At 55.5% G+C, this 21,787-nt stretch overlaps 1 protein-coding gene across 7 annotated transcripts in view; it reads right to left on the reverse strand.

The window, feature by feature from the left end:
• NDST1 (N-deacetylase and N-sulfotransferase 1) overlaps positions 1-21,170 on the reverse strand; it is a 62,482-nt gene extending 41,312 nt beyond the window's left edge. The window contains exons 1-2 of one of the 7 annotated variants that reach the window (XM_053200219.1): positions 20,952-21,169; positions 19,245-19,316 (exon numbers count right to left, since the gene is read on the reverse strand). The gene's annotated coding sequence lies outside the window, so the exon portion shown is untranslated. Of the gene's footprint in view, positions 1-944; positions 2,884-19,244; positions 19,317-20,487; positions 20,648-20,951 lie in introns of those variants that run through there. The other 6 variants (XM_053200225.1, XM_053200234.1, XM_027077234.2 and 3 more) reach the window with 6 other exon arrangements.
• Between the last annotated feature and the right edge of the window lie 617 nt (positions 21,171-21,787).

Raw genomic sequence — 21,787 nt, forward strand, 5'->3', positions numbered from 1 at the left:
CACGGGTCCACCCCAGGTCACCAGATGCCCCCCGAGAGATTCCATAAAGCAGGTGTACTGTTAGGCGGTGGGGAGAGCTCCATCTCATGGGTACAGAAGCCAAAACCCATGTGGGCCTGGGGTCCACATCAGCATCCCAGCCCCGCCACTCGCTCCCTAGGTGCCCCTGGGCAAGACCCTTCCCTTCTCCTCACCTCTGTTTCCTCCACTAGACAACGAGGGCTGTGCACTAGATCGGAAGTTTGTGACCTCCTGGGTTACAGAACCCTTCCAGAATCTAGGAAAGCTGTTAGAGGGCTCTCCCCAGACAGATACTGCATTCCAAACAAATGCAGTGTGGCTGTGACCGCTCCCCCATCCCACCCCACCCCACCCCCCCCACCCCCCCGACACACGCACGACAAATAACAGGGGAACTGTCCTGGAGTCCTGGCTTTGACATGTTGTGGCTTTCACAAGTGTAGACAAGACTGAGGCCATGAATGTGACCTCTCAGCGCCCTGGGACCTTGCCATTCCTGCTCCCCACCAATGGCCCTGCAGTAATCTTTAACTCTTGGACCTGTTGGCTTCCGTGGGTTCACAGGATCGCCGAGCTATCAAGAGAAACAGCCCTTCCTTCCTACCCCTCGGCCACTACCTCCTTCTCCTCCAACAGGAATCTGCCAGGTCAGCCCCGAGCCGTCTCTCTGGGGCTGCCCCAGGGGCTGAGACACTTCAGGAACCCACTCCTGGTCCTAAATGCAGACAGGACCCAGGGCCAGGCTTGGGGCCAGGCTGTCCCACTCCCTGCACACCCGGGCCCCTCCTGCATGGCTGTGAACATGCCCACACTACTGGTGCACACACATCCAGACAGACCTGGGAGGACTGGACAGAAGGGAGGTGCCTAGGGGCTGTGGTCAGAGGGTAAGGGAAGGCCGGGGAGAGAATGACAAGACCCACCAGACCTCCAGGCAGCAGCGCTGGGCTCGGCTTCCCTTCACTGCGTCCTCTTAATGGCTGCACACTCCTCACTTGACGAGGCCGCACCTAATCCCAGAGCTAGGACAAATGGCATTACTCTCAGCCAGTCCCCTCCCTGGGAGGGAGGGAGGGAAAGAGGGAGGGAGTGGTGGCTCTAGGGCACCCTGAGCCACCAACCATGTTCCGGAAGCCTCCAGGCCCCTCACCACCAGGTTCCTTGCCAGAGGCCACCGGCCCCTCCCTCCTGGACCTCAGGAAGAGGATGTTCTGCTTGCTTCTGCCCCACACTCAGGGGCCCCACAACAGGCAGAGGCCCCAGCCAGGAGGCACCTTCCATGGAGGAGGAGAAAGCACGTCCCTGGCCCTCATGCTGATGGGCGCTCCAGACACTCTCATGAAAGGTGCAGCCGGCAGTGGAGGAACCCGCGCTGGCCGCAAGGAAATCTGCACTATGGCTACAACTCCACCTGACTTCCTATGTGAAGCAAGAGCCTTCCCCCTCCAGACCTGCTTCCCCACCTGTCCTGAAAAGAACAGGAAGTAGGCCCGATATGATGACATGATATCCGCTCAGCTATCTAGGCCCGCGGGTGGTGACACTGGCTTCTGGGCCCTGCCCCCATCCCGACTCAGCTGCGGGGTCCTTCCCACTGTCCGCCCAGCAGAGGAGGAAGAAGGGTAACTGCCAGAGTGTGGAAGGCATAGAATCCAGGCCAGCGTGTTGAGGTGTTAGGTGAAAGGGCCTTACGTAGCCCAGAGAGGAGAAGCAACATGGCCACGGTCACACAGGCAGATGGAAAAGGGCCAGGCTAGCCTGGCTTTACTCTTCAGCAGTAAACACGTAGGACTGTCCACATGCAGGAGTATCTGCCTTTTTAGAGGATGTCAAGGAGAGCACAAGGCAACTTGCCAATGGCAGAATTCCAGGCCCTGAGAGTCAGGGTAGGAAAAAAAAAAAGATGGAGTTTTTGTATGCGTGGGCCCAGGGACAGAGACTGGGCTAATTGTCCAAGTCCCCTCATGTCACGTCATAAGGGTGGCCCAGGACCACCTTCCGGGGCCTGGATAAATCCTAAGAACTCCTGCAGGGATTAGCGGCCTTGGCTACCTCTTAACAGCCACCTGAGGACTAGCCGACAGGCCCACTGGTGGTGATAGGGCCACTGGCCCAGATGGATGTCCCAAGACTAGGCTGCCCACAAGACAGGAAAGCCTTAGGGAGACTGAAAAAGTTCCAGGCCCTGTGGCCAGCGCAGAGGGAAGCCAGATGCGCTGGGAGCAACAAAGAGGAAGGGTAAGCTTCAAGTCACTTAGAGCCACAGAAGCTCCCTAATCTCCTGGAGGCCTGGTGGGCACAGCACGGGCCTGCTGAGACCCAGGAGGCTTTCCTCAAGGCACGCATGAAAGTGGCCTCATCTCTCTAGATGTGCTGGGGCTTGTCGCCACGACAGGGGCCCGCCACCAACACTCATTGAGTGTGAGGGCCTCAACATGCTTACATGGAGGCACAGCTGGCAGGGGAAGGGGTAGGAGGTGGTGGGAGGCAGGGAGGAGGGCCTCACTTTCTCTGGAACACAGAAACTAGAGAGCATAGAGTGAAAAGTATCCGGTGACCTACTTACGGCAGATTCCTTTTAAAGGGGCCCGAGGGGCCTCTGTGAGACTCTTAGAAGGTGCCTCACAGGTGTCCCTGCACTCCCAAGGCTGGTGGCTCAGTTCCTGGGGTCAGGAGACTGGAGTTCTAGTCCCAGACCTGGCTGGGGGGAGGCAAGTGAGGCAGCAGGCACAAACGGTAAGGAGGCGCCCACTCTCAGATGCTGCTGTGCGCACTTGCCCGATGCTGAGAGGGAGCACCATCTCCCAGTAGCACCCGAGAGTGAGGGGCTCCTTCAAGTTCACCCCAGGCCCAGCCCTCCCCTAACCCGCCAGTGACCTCGGCCAAGCACCTGCTCTTCTCCAGGACTAGCTTTGGTCACCGGCAAAGCGAGCAGTGCCAGATAACTCCGAAGGCCCTGCTGCTTCCAAGCTGGGCGTCTCTGACCTACAGCTCATCCCCAGAAATGGGCACAATGGTTCCCTCTCCCATCAGTCCTCAAACTCCAGGCAGAAAACACATTATACCACCGTCCTACATAACCACGCGTGACGCCCTTTGCCGAATGCTTGGCCTCCACTTCATCAGGGCTTCATGTTACAAGTATGGAAGCTGAGGCTTGTGGAAGTTAGGCAACTTGCTAAGGCCCCCAGTTGGGAAGTGCTTAGCTGAGATTCGAACCAGTGTCTGGCTATAATCCTACATTCCATGGCATTAGCCACAGATAACCCAAAATCCACCAGGGCCTGGAAGATGCCACTGGGTCTTTGCACCTCCCACACCTTCGAGTGTGTGGTGGTGAGGCTGATGTGAAAGGCAGGCTGGTGGAGGCTGGGAGCAGGCAGGCAGGCATGGGAAGCCCGTGTGGGCGCTGAGCATTTGCAGACTGACCAGACTGCAGCCAAGCCAGTTGTCCACCCCTGTGGCTACAATGTCCTCATCGCCATCAGCACACCGCAGCCACTGCCGTGCCATTTTTAAATCATTACACAGATGCAAAGCTTTTTCACAGACATTGCTTTAGCATCACATGACAGCCTTACAAGAACAGAGCAGGGATTTCTTCCACCCTTCTCGAATGAGGAAAGTGGGGTTCCCAGAGGAGGAGTGATGTCCCCAAATGCACACAGTGAGGCAGTATTTGAGAGTGAACTCGGAGCGCCCATCTTCTGCCTCCCAGTCCAAAGCTTTGTTGACTCCTCTGTGTCCTCGACCTTCAGTTCAGTCAGCGTTTATAACAATGACCATTTTTGAGAGCTCAGTCCTTGCAGGTATAATATCCTTCACACATGATCTCATTTAAACCACCACCCCCCCGCCATTAATTAAGTACTACTACTGTTTGCCTTTCACAGAGACACTGAGGCTCTGAAATTGTGGCTATCTCGCTCCAGGTCACCATGCTAGGAAGGGACACAGCTGGCTCAGAACCTGTGCTGCGCTGCTCAGTCTGGGACCGGAAGGGAGACCAAACATGCTCAAGCAGCACGTGTGCCTGGCAGGTCAGGCAAGAGTATGATAATAGGAAGACAAACAAAGCTCTCAGAGAGCCCACAAGACAGAGGCTGTTACAAACATCCGGGCAGGAGGCCAGGAGTCTAAGCAAAGGACATGGGAACAAAGGGAGGTGACAGATAGTAGGGAGGTGGCCTTGTGAGACCTTGGTCAAGTGCCTTGCTCTCTCTGGATCTCAATTTACCCAGCTATTAAAAGAAGTCCCTGGAATATCTCCAGAGCCCCTCCATCTCTAAAAACGCTTGGACCCTGGGAAAACAAGCAATGCCTAATGATAGCTTGGCTGTGAGCCCTGGGGGCTCTGAAATGTCCTTTGCCATCCTGGCATGGCTCAACTGAGGAGAAACAGGCTTGCGAAAGCCCAGGGCTCAGCCGGCATGCCTGGGCACCAGTGAAGTGTGGGTCTTGAGGGGGCCACATTCCTCCGCCCGTCGTCAACCTCTCCACGACTCCAGTGCAGCAAGCACCACCCAGCCTGGACCAAGACCAGGAACCGAGGGCACAGTCAAGTGCCCAGTGGAATGCCACTCCGGGCCTGCCCCGCCCCCACCCCCCCCGGCCCTGTCCAGAGCCCTTCATGTAACTCAAGTCCCCTCAATGTCACCCACCCCTCAAAGCCGCACATTTACATTCCCTAAGGTCAGTCACTGGCATGTACAGCCCAAGAGGTCTGTAGGAGAACTTAAGGGAAAGAATCACTCCATCCCCGAGGGACCTGTGCAAGGCAGAGGCTGCTCATGCCAGGTCAGTGAAGACCCCCACCTGAGGAAGGCAGGAGAACCCAGTAGGGCCAGCCTCCAGTTCTCACTCTGGCGGGTAGAAGGGGTCAGGGACTTACCAAGAGGACTCAGGCCAAGTCCCCACACTCGCAGCTGCTCTCACATCACATGTGCAACACACTCCTACTTAGTAACCTTCCATGGCTCCCACTGCCCCCAGGCAAAACCCCTTCCCCTGACCCACCGCACAGGTCACTGCTACTAACAGCCTGAGTTAACAGAGAATGGGATGTGCCAGGGCTTTTGCTACGTGTTTTGTGCAAATTTTCTCATTTAACTCCCACTGCAACTCAGACACAGGTACCATGGTTGGCCCATTTTCACAGATGAGAAAATTAAGGCTCAGAGACGTTATGTTCCTGGCCCAGAGTCTCACAGCCAAGCAGCAGGGCAAAGATACACACCCATACCTGGACTCCGAAGCCCAGGTTCTTAACCACCGTGCTATGCGGCTGCCTCAAGCGTAACCTTCCACCCTCAGAACCCTGGGGCAAGCTCACCACTTCTGTGTACAAGAGGGGAAACCAAGGCCCGGAGTGATAGCTCTCTCTATTGGTAGCAGAGCCAAGACAAGGCCTGAGGCCTCCAGGGCTCGCCTCCAGCCTGCCCCCTCCACCCCCCCCCCCCCCCGACCAAAGAGCCATGCCAGGTAGAAAGGCTGGGACCACCATGACAGTGAGCCATCGGAATCTGCCTTTTTCCTCCGAAGGGAAAAGCAGTAGGAGGCTGTCAAAGAGAGAAAAGAACATGAAGGGCCCAGGAAACATTTGTTCTTAGAGAACAGAGTCTCAGAGTTCGGGAGGGCAGCCCTCACACCCACACAGGAATTGCCCCTTCAGCAGCAGGAATACAAGGCCCAGGACGAATCTCTACCCATGTGCCCTCCACTCCAGCCAATGCTCCGGTGTAACGCATCTGACCTGAAATCTCCATTTCTCTCCCCAAACCTGCTCGTCATGCAGCCTTCCCTGTCTCAGTAAATGACAACGCTGTCCTTCCAGTGCTGCAGGCCAGAATCCTTGCTGTGGACACCCGCTTCTCACATCCCACACCCAATCCATCAGCTCATCCAGTGAAATTGATCCAGAATCCGACCTCTGGCTGCCTCCCGCACAGTGGTCACACTGAGCCCTCCTTCATCTGAGTGCCTACGGGGGCTTTCCACCCTGCCGTCACTTCTCGGGTGGTAGTCCACTCAGTCCTTCCCAAATGTGTGCTGGAACAAGGGCGGCCTCTGCCCCCCCTCAGCAGCTTCACCTTTACTCACACTAAACAGCAAAGTCCTCTTGAGTCTGCCCTCCCTCCGGTCCCATCCCTGACAAGGGTGACTCTTCTTTCTGTCCCAGCCACACCAGCCTCCTGGCTGTCCCTCAGATACACCCCACACCCTCCTGCCTCAAAGCCTTTGCGGTGCTGTTTCCTCTGCCTGAAATGCTCTTCCCCAGACAGCCTGTGGCTCCCGCCGCCTCCCTCGTGGAGCCTGCCGGCCCTCTTACCAGAGGCTTCCCACCACTGCCCAACACAGGAGGGCCATTTGCTCAAGTCACTCTTTCTACCCCCAACCAAGCTTTATTTTTCTTCCAGGCACCTCTTGCCACCTGAAAAACAGCCAGTATTGAACCAGTATTCGCTGCTTTGTTGATCTTGCCCCACCGCTAGAATGTCAGCCCCAAGTCCAAAACAGGGACACGGTCTGTTTTGCCCACCGCTGTGTCCCAGGGCAAGGAAAAGCGCCCAAACAAGGCAAATGCTTGACAAAAAAAGCATTTTTTTGAACACATCTTTTGGTTTCTGCCGCTCCTGGAGACCAGTGTCGCTTGGAGGCTGATCACCTGTGCCAGCTGCAACCCCGAGGGTTGTCACATGAACAGTTCCTGGCCAAATCCCCAACCTGTCCTGGGACAACTGACTGCTTGCACCAGAACAGGGCTTTTCCTGGCCCCTGTCTGAAGCCTTTACCACCCTTTTGGCCACTGCAGGAGAACTTCTGGGTCTGACAGCTGGCTCCACAGGGCGGCTCCAGCCACTGGCAGGAGCAGAGACTGGGCTGCGGCTGCCAGCTCTCCCAGCCCCCCAGTGCTGCCGGGTCCCAGGTCCAGCATCTGACAAAGGTTGCCCCACGCTCCCAGCAAGAGGAGGCGGAGGAGGCCGGCCCGGTGCCACGCCTGCCCTTTTCCTGTTGGAGCACTGAGGGCCATCAGAAGGAAGCTTTGTCTCCAGAATAAAGAGCATGAAGCCCAGTGCCAGGGAGAGACGGGCACCGAGGGGGCTGGCCCATCAGACAGTTTAAGGAAAAACAAAAAAAAAATGGGATAGAGAATGTTTGAAGGCTAATTTGCACACCCAACCGGTCTCATGCCTCCAGGGTGGCTGTGACGGTGTAACTTCACTTTTCCAGGCCCTAGCCTAGAGGTCAACACACACAATCAGATGATTGTCCCAGCTGGGTCAATTGGCACTGACCCTGCACAGAGGGAGGTGGGGACAGAGGAGTGTAGTCTTACCTGAGAGTCAGATGACCTGAATCTAGGCCTGACTTTCCATGCACTTGTGTGTGACCCGTCTGTACCTCAGTTTACCCATCTGTAAACGGCTTGTCCAGGCCTGCACTTTGAAGCCTCAGGTTGCCTGCCATTGGATCACACAGTGCGGCACCTCTCAGCCTGTGGCCAGGTCACTGGGCCACACAGGCAAGACTCCAACTTCGCTGGGCTCAGGTCCTCTCTGTGGGGCCTGATACCCAGGCCATACCCCCTGCCCACTCTGACAGGCTTATAGCCTCCCTCCTCCCATGATGACCTGACAAACGTGAAACCTCTCTGGGCCTGGCTCAGTGACAGGTAGCCTCACCCCACCCAGACACTGGCACCTGCACTGATCCCCTCTGTCATCCTCTCCAAGGATGGCTCACAAGGCCCCTTCGGCCACAACCACAGAAAGGAACCTACACAGAGGGCAAAAGAGAAACCCAGAGAGGGAAAAGGGCATATTGATGTCACACAGCCGACTGCCACCCACGGGTCCTCCCTAGCAGCCCTGGGCTTCATGAATTAAGACAGGGTCCTCAAAACCTGTCTACAGAGCCCCATGTCTGAACCTTCCGGGGAGGGGATGCTACACCGTAGACTGAAGGAACCAAAGATGGGGGACAGAAATCTGCGTGTAGTTTTTACAAGCTTCCCAGCTTTTTCTTACACCCAGAACAACTGCAACCTCTCAGCCAAGACCTCTTTCAGGAGGAGCACAGCTTAGCTGGCCTCAAGGGATGTGCAGGATTTCAGCGGAAAGAGTGAAATAAACCTTGGACAGACATCTGGACAGAGGAGTCAATGGATAAAGCACGTATTCTAGGAGCAGAGTAAAGCAGAGAAAGGCTCAAAAGAGGGGAAGCCCATTCCAGTAAACACCTGAGCTGATGCCCCCCTTTCCCTCTGTACCCCCAGGATGCAGAAGTCTGGACTTGGTGCCATCTGAGGGCTGCTGACCCCGGCCTCTCTCTCTCCCCAAACTCCTCCAAACCCCCTGGGAGAGTGAAACGTGGGACTGTCACAGGTCAGATGCTCCTCTCTGTGGTTATACGGCAGCATGGGGACGACACTTTCAGTGACTGTGTATCCGCAGCTTAAGAAGCTGCCTGGGTCAGTGGCTAAGCAGTCACAGCTTATCTGGGAGGAGGATTCGAGGGCCACAGGGCAGGAGGATCCAGAGGCCTCTATTAAATGGAACCTTTGCAGCCAGCGGCGGGGAGCAGCACTGCCACACCTTCATTCATAAAGGAGATATTTAATTTGCTCCTGCTGTGCACACAGCCCTGAGCCTGAGCACCATGCTTTGAGCAGAGATGAGCCAGCCCCCTACCCTCCACCATTCTTTTTTTTTTTAAATGTTTTATTTTATTTTTGAGAGACAAGAGAGAGACGGAGCATGAGTGGGGGAGGAGCGGAGAGAGAGGGAGACATAGAATCTGAAGCAGGCTCCAGGCTCGGAGCTGTCAGCTCAGAGCCCGACGCGGGGCTGGAACCCACAAACTGAGATCATAACCTGAGCCAAGTCAGACGCCTAACCGACTGAGCCACCCAGGCGCCCCCCCCCCCCCATCATTCTTAAAGAGCTCACAAAGCAGACGAGGAACAACACTATATAACACAAGAAAGAAAGTAGTTCATGACTCCAGGATAGGGTTACAAACTCAAATACCTGGAGGGCCAGAAAAAACAGGTAAGTGTGTGTTAAGAATGCAGGCTCAGGGGGTGGGAGGGAGGGGAGGGTGGGTGATGGGCACTGAGGAGGGCACCTGTTGGGATGAGCACTGGGTGTTGTATGGGAACTAATTTGACAATAAATTTCATATTAAAAAAACAAAAACAAACAAACAAACAAATAAATAAATAAATAAATAAATAAATAAAAATAAAAGAACGTAGGCTCAAGGTCTTCTGATCTTCCAATTTGTGAAGTAAAGCCAGAAATAGGGATTTTTAGGTGAAATCTCCGCTTGGCAATTAGCTCAATTTTTGGCATGGGTTAAGTAGGATGTGCCCATGGGGCAGATGTGGCCTGCCAGTTTGTGGCCTCTGTTTTCCTGAAAGGGACACAGAACGTGCCATGGAGCTCAGCGGAAGCCAACTCCCCTGCAGCTGAGGTCCCCGGAAGGCTTCCTGGGCGAGAACTGGTGTGGGCTGCCAGATGGTGGGGCTTCACTCCTGGGAGGGAATCCTGGGGAGGGGTACGCACACCCACTGGAACCACAGGGGCCATGGGTCAAAGGCCCCCTAGCCTATGGCCTGTCTTTCCTCTTAAAGAAGAGTCCTTGTCTCCGTCCCCAAAGCAGGCACAGAGGCATCAGCTCTGAACATCCCCAGGAGGTAGGAGGGGCCACCTTCCCAGCAAACCTCCTGATTACATCACTTGGCGGCAGGATAGCACAGGTTAATTTCATCCCTGGAGCTTGAGGAACAGATCAACTAATGCAATAGCTCCATCAGAGGTAGAGACAATGGAGGACAAAACGAGGTTAAGAATCGTGTCCTGCCTGGCCAGGCCTGGCTGGTTACATAAGCCTGCCTCAGGACAAAGCCACGTTCAAGGCACCAGGGAGGGCCTGGGCTAGAGAGGCCCAGAAATACAGAGAGGGTTCTCCCTCCCTCCCTGTCTACCCCTACTCTCCAACCTTGCCTTGCAGCGCCTGGAAAGCCCAACATAGTACAGAGCTAAAGGTGGAGACTAAGACCCCAAGATAAGGCACTTAAGAGGACTGCAGAGCTGGAACTAATAATAATAGCAAACTTTTACTGAGTAATGACTTTGTATCAGGCACTGGGATAAGTCCTTTCATGGATTCTCTTATTGAAAAGTCAGTAACACCATGAGATGACAATTATTACTCCCATTTTACAGATTGGGAAACTGAAGCACAGACACAGCAACCTATCCAAAGTCACAGGCCTTCTAACTGAAGGGTGTGGCTTAGACCCCAATACTGGCCTCTGAGACCACGCTCTGCACCACCTGCTGCCACCAGGCTACTTTCTGCTAGAACACTGGAACCACCCCGCCCCTTCAGCAACTCCTCGCGGTAGGCAGTACATGCATGTGGGCCCCTGTCCTCCTGTCAGCACTTGGCAGGGAGGCAGGGCGGGGGGGGGGGTTGCGGCAGGGAGTCGAGTCCTCTGAAAACCTGATGAAACCTACAGACTCTCTCTGCAGGAAAAAATGCATAGGAATCCCCACGAAATGTTGTGCGTGATTTCAGGGGCACGCAGACTCCTGCACTGGTGACAATGGATGAGTCAAGATCATAGGATACGTAGGATCAAGAGATAGGAGGTGGCAGAGAAAGAGGATTCCCCCGAGCCCTTTGGGATGCCTCATATCTATAAACACGGGGCCCAAACTCACAGCTGCTTAAGTTCATAGGCGTGGGCACGAACCAGGGCTCAGGGTCTAGTCATCCCTTCGGGGCTAGGAGAACAGGATAAATCACGACGTACAATAGCCCTTGCCTTTGCACCCACTGGGTGTGAGTCACAGCTCCCAGCTGCTGGGCAGACGGGGAACAGCTGGGCCCCGGCATCTGGACGGGGGTGGCATCACCAAGCACACCATCCCAGCCTCCCACCCACCGCACAACTCAACATCCAGTGAGCCCACCTCACTACAGACCAGCCCTGGTCTTGCCCTGCCTCCACAATTTTGAGTGTTTCCCAGGGGGACCCCTCCATGGCCCCTGCCCAGCTCCCATGCCAGCCACGGCCCTGGGAGGAGTGGGTCAAGACAACAGCCCCTTGCAAGGCCCCAGAAGACCCAGGCTCCAGTGCCAAGTCTCCCACTGTCTCACTGCGTGACCTCAGGTAGGCTCGTCCTGCCTCTCAGAGCCTCAGTTCCACCAATTGTCAAATGTGGAGACCACCCTATCCAGTCCTTCCCAGCTCAAAGCCTAGTGTATAAACAGTGGCATCTGACAAACTGTGCCGCCCTGGGACCCTGCTTTCAGGAAGTTACATAAACATCCTTCAGAGAAACAAAAGTCCAACCTAAAGATGACTTTTTTTAAAAAAGGATATCAAGAAGCCCTTTTTATAGTCCAACTTCCCCCATCCTACTTCCATTGTTCCAAATATCCTCTCAGGACCTAGAAAATACACTGGGTTTCCGTCTGGGGTTTGGGCTTCTGAGTGTTCTTCCCTCAGAGGCGGCCCCGCCTCTCCTTGGCAGCTTTCTCCCCAGGACACTCCCGTCTCGGCCCCCAGCACTGCCCTGGGCTACCCTGAGGGCTATGATGGCCAAAGATGGGGTGGGGTGCAGGGGCAGTTTTTGGGAAACAAAGCCTTCCCTGGTCAGAACAGAGACAGCGCTGGGTTCGGGTCCCCATCATGACGCCACGTGTGGCCCTGTGTGGGCAAGTCCCTGTTCCTTGGTTCGCCACTGAGAAACGAAGGGGTTCCCACTGTGTCAGGAAAGCCCTCCAGTTCCTCAGCGGTACCTTGGTGACACTGAGGCAGAAAAGGACAGCACTGGACAGTGGGCTCTGATCTTGACCCCCACCCCTACCCCTCCTCCTACAACCAGAAGAGGGTTCTTTTCTTTCTCTGATTTTATCTCCTGTCCTAGCTGTGGGACCTTGAACTCAGCACTGAGTGAGTCTCTGTGTACCTCAAATGGCCATCCATAAGATAGAAAGAATGACAGTGTCCAGCAGAGGCCCCAACATGGAGGCTTCAGCCCTAATCATCCCAACACAATCCCATCACCCCGCCAAAACCTAATTCACTCATTTGATATTTGACATATTTTTGCATCTTTAAAAAACCAATCCAAGTGGGGCCTGCTACATAAACATTCCAAGACAATCTCCTACTTCCCTTCTTCCAAAGAGATCGTGTTTCCAAGCACCTCTATAGAATTCTACAGAATTCCTAGATCTATCACCTTATGGCTGTATGGCCTCAGTATTTTCATCTATAAAATGGGAACAATAATATGCCTACTTTATAGGATTATGCCAAGTAAGCAGATAAGGTCTCAAAAAATGTTGAGTGAAAATGATATGATCATCTTCATTAAAATTATTGACATAGTTGGGGGGCCTGGGTGGCTCAGTCAGTTGAGTATCTGACTCTTGGTTTCAGCTCAGGTCATGATCCCAGAGTCATGAGATCGAGCCCTGTGCCAGGCTTCTTGGGATTCTCTCCCCCTGCCCCCTGCGCCTCTCCCCCACTCACATGCACTCTCTCAATAAAATAAAAATAAATAAAAATAAAAATATTGAGATGTTTAAAACCACTGGACTGGTGACAGCTAAGGTCCCTTAACCCTCTCAAGTCACATCTAACCACTGTGATCACACACACACATGCGCAAACACACACGCACACCCTTCTCTGGAGCAGGATCCACACTCTCTGCCTGGCCCCAGCCCCAGAACACAGCTGGTTTGTTCCTGGAACCCACCCTTGCCTCCCACAAAGTCCCCCACCCTTCAAGTCCCCTCATCCTCCCTTCCTTAAGGGGCCCCACCACTGTCTCCTATAATTGTCTTGGGGTTCCACTGAACCTTGTTATTGTGTCACAAGAGTGTCTCCTGGAGATGTGACAAGATGATGGATCCTTGACGACAGGGTAGAGAAAAACTGGGCTTTTCTCTGGGTCTTCAACATTTGCTGGGTGTCTGAATATGCTGAGAGCCCAAGGAGGTAAGTGTGTTGTTGTTTTTTTAATTATCTAGCCAAGTGTTTTCTTTTCTTCTCTTTTCTTTTCTTTTCTTTTCTTTTTTCGAGAGAGACAGAGCATGAGCAGGAGAGGGGCAGAGAGAGAGGGAGACACAGAATCTGAAACAGGCTGTCAGCCCAGAGCCTGATGCAGGGCTCGAACCCATGAACCATGAGATCATGACCTGAGCTGAAGTTTGTCACTCAACTGACTGAGCCACCCAGGTGCCCCTCTAACCAAGTTTTGCTTCAACTTTAGCATGCACCTACATTACTTGGACACTTCTTTTTCTTTTTTTTTTTTTAATGTTTATTTTTTGAGGCAAAGAGAGACAGACAGAGAGTGAGCAGAGGAGGGGCAGAGAGAGAGAGGGAGACACAGAATCTAAAGCAAGCTCCAGGCTCCGAGCTGTTATGACAGCACAGAGTCCGACGCGGGGCTTGAACCCACAGACCGTGAGATCATGACCTGAGCCGAAGTCGGATGCTCAACCAACTGAGCCACCCAGGTGCCCCATTACTTGGCGGCTTCTTAAAACAGACTGCTGGACCCCTCCTTCCCCCCCTCATCCCAGTTTCTGATTCAGTAGGTCTGGGGTGGGGTCAGATAATTTGCATTTTTAGCGACTTCCCAGGTAATACCCAGGCAATGCTACTAGTCCAGAAGCCAACCCTGAGAACCACGGACTCAACCTGCAGGTGAATAAGGAAGAGCCTCCATGAGCATGTGACGTTAACCCTCCTGTAAAAGTGTGAGCAGGAGCTGCCGTGGTCTAAGAAGAGGAGGAAGGGAATCTAGACAGACAGTGATGCATAAGTGAAGGCCCTGTGATGATGACATTCATATCTCCTCACCTGGCCTCTGCCTGGACAGGTAGTGTAGACCAGAAGTGGCTGCCACTGAACAATGATTACGGCAGACCTCCGCCGACCGCCACCCCAGACCTGCCCAGACAGGCCGATCCATGGCCGGCCTAGGGGTGATGAGAATCCACACCCTGCCACGTTCAGCCAGACCTCAGGTGCAAACAAGGCCAGAGTTTCCACCACATCTCAACCATGTGAGCGCTGGGATTCTGCCCCACACCTCCCCACACAACCCCTTCCGTCTTGGCTAGCTCTGAGCATGCTTACGATTCCTCATTTCCGGTGCCTTACAGAGTAAGTCTGCTCTGTCTGGCCAGAGCAGCCCCTCAGAAACCAGCAGCCTGTAATGGTAATCCCTTGAGCCTGAAACACCCCCCCCCCCCCACGCCGCAAAGGCTGAGCCTTCCACTTCGCTAAGCCTTAGTGGCCACACCTGCTACCAAGAGGGGTGACACAAGTGCCTATTTCCTCCTGCTCTCGGAGGATGGAATGAGCTCCCTGTTCAATAACAACATCACCAGCTACAGCAATAATCATAACTCACATGGACTCAGCTTATAGTTAAGCATCTTTCCTGCATTATCTTTCTAAATGTTGTGAGATGGGAACCGTTACTATCCCCTTGGAACGGAGGAAGGCACTGAAGAGCTTCCCAAGGTGCCACAAGTAGGAAATGACCCAGCAAGGCCATCTGGGTCCAGAGCCTAGCTCCCAGCCTCTGCCCTGCCTGTGTTCTAGTGACTTACCCCAAGATCTACACCAGGCCACCTCTCCCTGACATCATCCCGTCCCCCTTCCCAGGGCACAGGGAGGCTCGGTGGGAGGCCTCTGGAGGTGCCAGCCCACAGTGTGCACAGTCTAGGGCATGGTGCCCTCGTCTCAAGGACAGCCACAGGACCTACCAGCCAGGCCAACTTATCTGGCGTAAGTTTTAGATACCATTCAACATGGCCACTAGGGAGGACACGGGCCCTTATGGAACTTGAGCACCTTAACCTTGATGGAAAGGACAAAAGAGGAAAACAGGTGTAACAGAAGAAATCCTGTCCGGCCTCCTGGATAAGACTGGCAGCTCCCACACCCCGTGCAAATTGCCCAGTCTCTCTGGGCCTCAGTTTCCTCTTCCAAATAAACATTCCCAGGCTATGAGACAGAATGTTCAGGAACTGAAACCCTAAGGATTCTTCCTTCCATCTCGGAAAAGACAGACCACCCCCTAGGTATAAACAATATTAATACCCATTGTTATCTTTGAAGAGCTACTTACTGGGCTCTTACTCTGGGTGAGGCACTGATCTGTTCAACTCTCCTAGCAAAACAGGACTATTACTATCCTCATTGGTTAAAGCCTAGAGGGATTTAAGATTTAGGTAATTTTCTCTAGATCCCACAGCTAATGATGACAGAGCTGGGACTTGAACCCATGACTTTTGACTCCACTCTGCAATGCTCCCCCCTGGTGAAATGGGCCACACACAGCCCCTGCCTCCAAAGCCTGGAGCCTAGAAGAAATGAGATATGTCCCTAAGAAACCAGAATTCAAAGCCAGGTGTGTGAAGGGCCCCATGACAGGACCATATAGTAGGCTCTTCCCATGCAAAAGCAGGGAGCAGGCAATGTCCAATGGCATTAGGAATAACTGTAGGGAAGTGGTAACACCGAGCTGGGCCTCGGTGGGGGACTATTGGGCAGTGAGGGCAAGTGACTGGGGTTCAGCATCCTCGCCATGAGCAGAGACGGGCAGGTTCTGCTGAGGCTTGTGGGGGAATGGGAGATAGGGTACTGGTCACATAGTGGGCTACCTCCCATACCTTACCCTCCAAATAAGCAAATGCTCATTTACAATGCATATGTTTAACATTAGATTAATCCAGTCTGAATCAAGAAACAAGACAGGTAGAAATAAAAAGGGCTAGGAGGCAGCTTAATGTAAACTCTCCTCCATCTAGGGAAGAGATTTGGTCCCCTCTGTGACTCCTTTGGTGGCAGACTATCTCTACCCCGGAGGCCATACAGTTCCAGACATTCACATCCACACCTTCTATCAAGCTCCAAACCTGCGAGTTGAAGCTGATGGGCAGAACTTTGTACCAGCCCCACAGGCAGGAGAAAGCGCCTCTACTGGTGACCTTTCAGGACCAGGAGACCCTGCGTTAACCATTGCTGAAGGGCAGGCGGGGGACAGCCCTGCCTCCACCCCTCCCGCTCCTCACTTTCAAACCCACTGGCCCTTCCCTTCAACTCCTACTGGTTCAGACTGATTCATGATTCAGCTTTCTTTCCACACATTTGAGGAAAGAGAGACTGAACCCATTTCACAGACGGGGAAATAGAAGCCTAAGGTTCCAGCCCCCTGAAACCACAGTCCCGGCAGCTCTGGCAGCTGGTCCAGACATCCCGAGGGGCCCCTGGAAGGTCAGCTGTGCTGAGTGTGTTCCACAGGGTAAGGACTCTCCCAGGCAGAGCACTGCAGGCCAGGCCAGCATGGGGAACTTCCCAAGAAGCACAGGAAGGGGCAGCTCTGAAGAGCTATGAGAAAAACAGGGGGTGGAAATGGGCCGAGCACTACCCCAACTGCTGAGATTCTCGGAAGAAAAGGGAACTGAAAGAGGTCACCCAGGTCTGACCCTCCCAGCACACGCCTTCGGCATCCTTTCCCTCTCTCCAGGGTCACTGTTTACCTTTAGCAATGGAGACCTCGCCTCTCCCGAGGCATCGTATTCCCGTTAGCCTCCTGTCACTCTTGCTGCTGTGTCTGCCCTCAGGAGGCACGGGACAAGACTATGCCCTCTGCCCACAGAGAGCCCTGCCAGGGGTTGGAAGCAGTGACGCTGTCACTTAAGGGTCCTTCCCCAAACCTCAGGTCACCTGTGATGAGCCCGAGCCCCAAAGCAGCTACAAAGTCCTTCAGCCTCCTCCTCCTCCTTTCCTCAGTCCCACCGCCTGAGTCAGACTCTGCTCAGCTCTCTGCTGGACCCCAACTCGCATCATCTCTGAGCTGGTCTCAACACAACCAGTCTCACCACCATCTCTGGCCAAATGACCTCTGAGAGGAACAGCACACTAGGGCAAAAGCAGTTCTGGCCTGCGTTCCAATACCGCTCTGTAAGTGAGTCAAGGCCTCTGAGCCTCCATTTCCCCATCTGAAAATGGGGCAGGGGTGGGGATTACCGGCGGCAGCAGCTACTCGGCAGGGGTACTGTGAGATTTCAGTGGAGCGTCTGTAAGGAGCCTGGCACGAGACATGGCCACAGGCATCGACTCAACGAGCTGCTTACCACCCTCTGTCCTCTCCACCGGCTACAGAATAAAATCCAAACTCCTGAGCAGGATGCTGCAAAGTCCCCAGAACCCAATCTTGCCTTCCACTGCCCCCCTTCCCACAGCCTGCATCCTCACAAACACTTCCTCTCCCAGGAAGCCCTGCCGACGTTAACAACCAGAAGAGCTTTTCCTCTCTACTGACCTTCCAAAGCCCATCTATCACTGACCACGTCCTGCCTCTCCACCATCACTGAGCCTCGTCTTCCCTCCCCCATCAGACCAGCAGCCTCTCCACTCAGAAACAAGCAGCACCTCACCCTCACCCCATTTCGTTTCCCCATCACCCCACCCCGCAGACAGTTTCCATACATATTTAACAAATTACCCTAATGTTCCATTTCATGTAAAGTATGTCCAAGTCCTCCAAACAGTCCAGATATTTCAAGCCATACCCAAACCAAATTCCAAGCCAGCAGAAGTCTGCCCAGTGTCTAGGGACTTGCAGGCCTGGCTTTGGTCCCAAAGTATGGAAGACGGACGGGTCGATCAGGCCCAAAGCCCAGAGCAGAGAGAGCTCGGAGCTGCTGAGACCAGAGCCCGTTTCTACGTGTCACAGATGCAGTTTCTCAGTTGGCTCCTGGGCCAACCCTCAGCCTATGATTTCACACTCGACCACATCCTCAACTTGTGAATTAAAACTGTTTCTTGCATGCCCCTTATTGACAGGAGGCTCACTATCCATTTTTTCTTGCTTGCTGGCTCCTTCCCTCACCTGTTGATTCTCCCAAAGGCCTCTCTTTCTGCTCTGATCACGAGGACAAGGACAGTCTGGCCGCATGCCAAAGGGTCACCCCCATCCCTCAGGGCTCCTTTCACCCACCCAGCCCCTCCACTCATCTCCCCGCATTTCTGAGTCCCCTCAAAGTCCAGCTAGTAGTGGAATTTCCACTCTTGTTCCTAGAAGCTGACAGTGGTCTGTCAGCCCAGGAAGGCCCCCTGTTCGTGGAGCCTACCAAAAACCTACAGACCCTGCAAATCCCAGACGCAGTGCTGGCATAGCCCTCGGAGCATCTAGGACAGTAATGTGCACGCAAACTTTCATTTCCCAAGAACCTTCATTCTCTACCCCACTCCATTGTTTTAAGATGTCATTTATTAACTAGAAATTTGTTTTCCATGTTTAAAGAAATTACTCAAGGCCCCCAATAAGAGCCTGATGAGCAGTCATGAGATGGTACCCTCGCCAAAAGACTGGGCCAGCACAGAGCACTGAAACCGGCGGAAGTCTGGGTCCATGCATATTCACTCAGAGTATTTACTGACGGTCTACACTGTGCCCCAGGTTCAGAAACCCAGTACACACAAGCATTTTCCATTAGGATTCTGTAATCCTGACCGTGGCTCAAAGTCCACCCCCCATTACTGTCCTCGGGGACCTTTGGGGCTGCAGCACCTAGGGCAGGCCATTAGTTTAGCAATAAGGACCCTGCTGATGAGTCACACAAGTGGACACCTGTGATATAAATCCTTTGGCCTTCTGTCTCTCATCGCCCCCAAGGGCTCGGCTTCTTGGCCCTACCTCTGCCCCCTGCTGATCTAAAAGTGACCTGGTCTGAATGGAGATGAAAGGTTCTGCCTTCTCCTGGGTGCCGGGGACAGGCCTGTTGACAAAGCCACCAGCTGTCCCTAGCTGGAGCCAGGGAGACCAGCTCCTCCTGCACCACCCTCACTGGGAGAGCATTCCTGCCACGGACCCAGCCAGCAACAGAAGCCGGACCACCATAGAGGTCCGGGTCCAGGCTCCACTGGACTTCCCTCCTGGTCCAGCTGCCCACAGTAACAAGAGCCAGGGCACAAGACCTCAACCTGCACCAGTACCAGGCAGAAGGAGCAGCACCTGGGGGTGAGGGTGATGGGGAGAGGGGACAAGTGTCCTCATAATTTCAACTGAAAATGACACCATGAGCTCAGTCACAGCAGGACTTTATAGAGACCTGTAGGTGAGACTCAGGCTAGGGGAGGAGAGTCAAATCCAAGTTCCACCACTTCTCACCTGCACAGCCTTTACCATCCTGTGCCTCAGTTTCCCCCTCGGTGAAATGTGGTTCATAGTAAAGTGGGACAACTGAAGAAAATTATATATATAAAACAGTTAGCCCAGGGGCGCCTGGGTGGTTCAGTTGGTTAAGCGTGTCACTTCGGCTCAGGTCATGATCTCCCTGTTCGAGGGTTCGAGCCCCACATCAGGCTCTGTGCTGACAGCTCAGACCCTGGAGCCTGCTTGGGATTCTGTGTCTCCCTCTCTGCCCCTCCGCTGCTTGTACTCTCTCTCTCAAAAATAAGTAACCATCAAAAAACAAAGCAAAGCAATTAGCCCAGTGCCTGGCACATAGTAAACATGCAATAAATACTTGTTGAATATAAACATGCCACAGTTTACTGAGGTACCACAGATTTTCATCTCATCCTTATTCTAGAATATACTATATTTTTCCCATTTTACAGGTGAGGAAACTGAGGTGAGGGGAAGGTAAGGAACCAGCCCAAGGTCACAGAGCTGGGAAGTGACAGACATCCAGGTCAGTCTGCACCTCAAGACCAGGGGCAGGACTGCCTGAGGCCATTCTCAATGACTGGGGGAGGAGGGGGGGCGGAGTACAGCGCTGGGGCTAGACAGGGGTAGACAGGGGTGGGGTCCTGAATCCCCTGGGCCTAGCATGGCTCCTGGCTGACCCCTGTGCTCAATCCAGTTAAGAGCCAGGAGGCCAGTCCCCAGATTCCCAACCTGTCCCAGTGCCCCCTCCTCACCCCGTCCCAGGGTGTTAAAGAGCAGCGTTCAAAGCGGAGGCTCCACGCTCCGAGAACCAGAGAGAGGAAGAGAGTTAGAGACCAGGCCGCTCTCGCAGCCCCGAGAAAACCGGTCCGGCCGCCTCACCCTGCCCCAAGCGGGGACCCGGCCTCTAACCCCCTCCCTCGCCAGACAAAAGTTTCCCCTGTTCGGGAGTAGGGGAGGGGGAGGGGGCATTCCTCGTGAGTGACATTATCCGTGACCTACAGCTGCCGCGCTGCCCTCGCCCGCACCCCGGCCTGCCCCCAGCCCCAGCGCGGCCCCCCACCCCTTTGTCCTCCCACCCCCGTGCGCGGGGCCCGGCAGACTCGGCTCGCCCGCCCGGCGCCCGCCCGCACTAAACTTGCGCCGGCGGCCGCTTGGGCCCCGCGCGGCCTGCACGCCCGGCTCGGGCCCCGCCGGCCCGGCGACAGGGGACTGGCTGGCCCCGGCCCTCCCAGCCTCTTACCTGCCACGGCTGGGGCGCCCCCCGGGGGGAGGAGGCGCTCCCGGCGAGCCGCGGGACGCCTGGGTTTCCCCCCCCGGCCGTGCGGGCGCCGCCGGGCTCTGGCCCCGGCCGGGGTTAACCCCTCGCCGGCCGCCTCCCGCCGCTCCCACCCCCGCTCCACGCCGCAGCCGCCGCCACCGCCCGCTCCGCCTCCCGCCCGCTGTCCCCCTCCCCCTCCCCCGCCCGGTGCCCAGCTCCCAGTCCCGGCCCCCGGCACCGCGCTGGGGCAGCTCGCAGTCCCCACCCCCCACCCCCACCCCCCCGCCCCGCGGTCCCGCGGCGGGGAGGTGGGGGTCTCCCCGAGAGCTGGAAGTTGGGGCGCGCTGCCCCCGCACCCCGCAGGCCGGCGGCGCACAGAGGGGCGAGCCCGCGCGCCCAGGGTCCCCAGCCCGTCTCCCCTTCCCCTCGCCGGCCGCGGCGCCTACCTCCCCGAATCGCGGCCGTGGGAGCGGGGTTCGATCCCGTGATGGAGCGTGGGTGCCGGCCCGAGATCGGCTCCGGAGGCCCCGGCGGCCGGCGGGCGTGCGGCGAGCGCCCCGGGGCGGGGGCCGGGGCGGGACCGGGAGCTGCTATCGGGGCTGGATTTCTCGGCTTCCACCCGGATTCTCCCTCGGCTCTCCCGGCCGATTCGGTGCTGCTCGGCGACCACGTGACGCGGGCTGCCTTTGACCCCTGTCTCCGAGCGGGTAGGGGGCGGGGGCCGGAGGGGGTGTCAGATGCGGGACCCACGAGGGCCCCGGGCGGCTGCCGGGCGTCCTGGAGGCGGTGACCCCGGGGAAACAAAGCCTGGGGGAAGCCCACAAGTTATTCGGGGTCAAAGAGGGAACAGCGCTGGGGGTCGGAGAGGCTTCAGAGAAAACTAGGGAGACAAAGACCCGCGCCCGCCGCGCCTCCGGGGGCCCTGGGAGCGCCCTGGCCGGGCCCGAGGGGACCTCCCGGCTCTGCCGCCGCTGGGCTTATGACAACTGTCCAGGGCCTCCCCGGACGGCTCCCCGACAACCAGGACTCTCTGCCGGAGTGACCCCTCCTGGGCAGGCCTTCCCCACCCCACCCCACCCCACCTTTGCCCTGACTCTTGAAAACCCCTTTATTTCCTTTATCGTGATTATCTGGTTCATTTACTGGTCTCATTGTTTACTAGAATGTCATCTCCCCCAACAAGTTGTTCCCAGCTGAATACCTAGCGCCTAGCACGTAACAGGCAGCTGAAGAGGTGGATGACCTTGTGCAGATTTCTTCTCCCACTGAGCCTCGGGTTCCC

Source organism: Acinonyx jubatus, chromosome A1 (assembly GCF_027475565.1).
Source record: "Acinonyx jubatus isolate Ajub_Pintada_27869175 chromosome A1, VMU_Ajub_asm_v1.0, whole genome shotgun sequence".
In the NCBI taxonomy this organism is placed as follows: Eukaryota; Metazoa; Chordata; class Mammalia; order Carnivora; family Felidae; genus Acinonyx; species Acinonyx jubatus.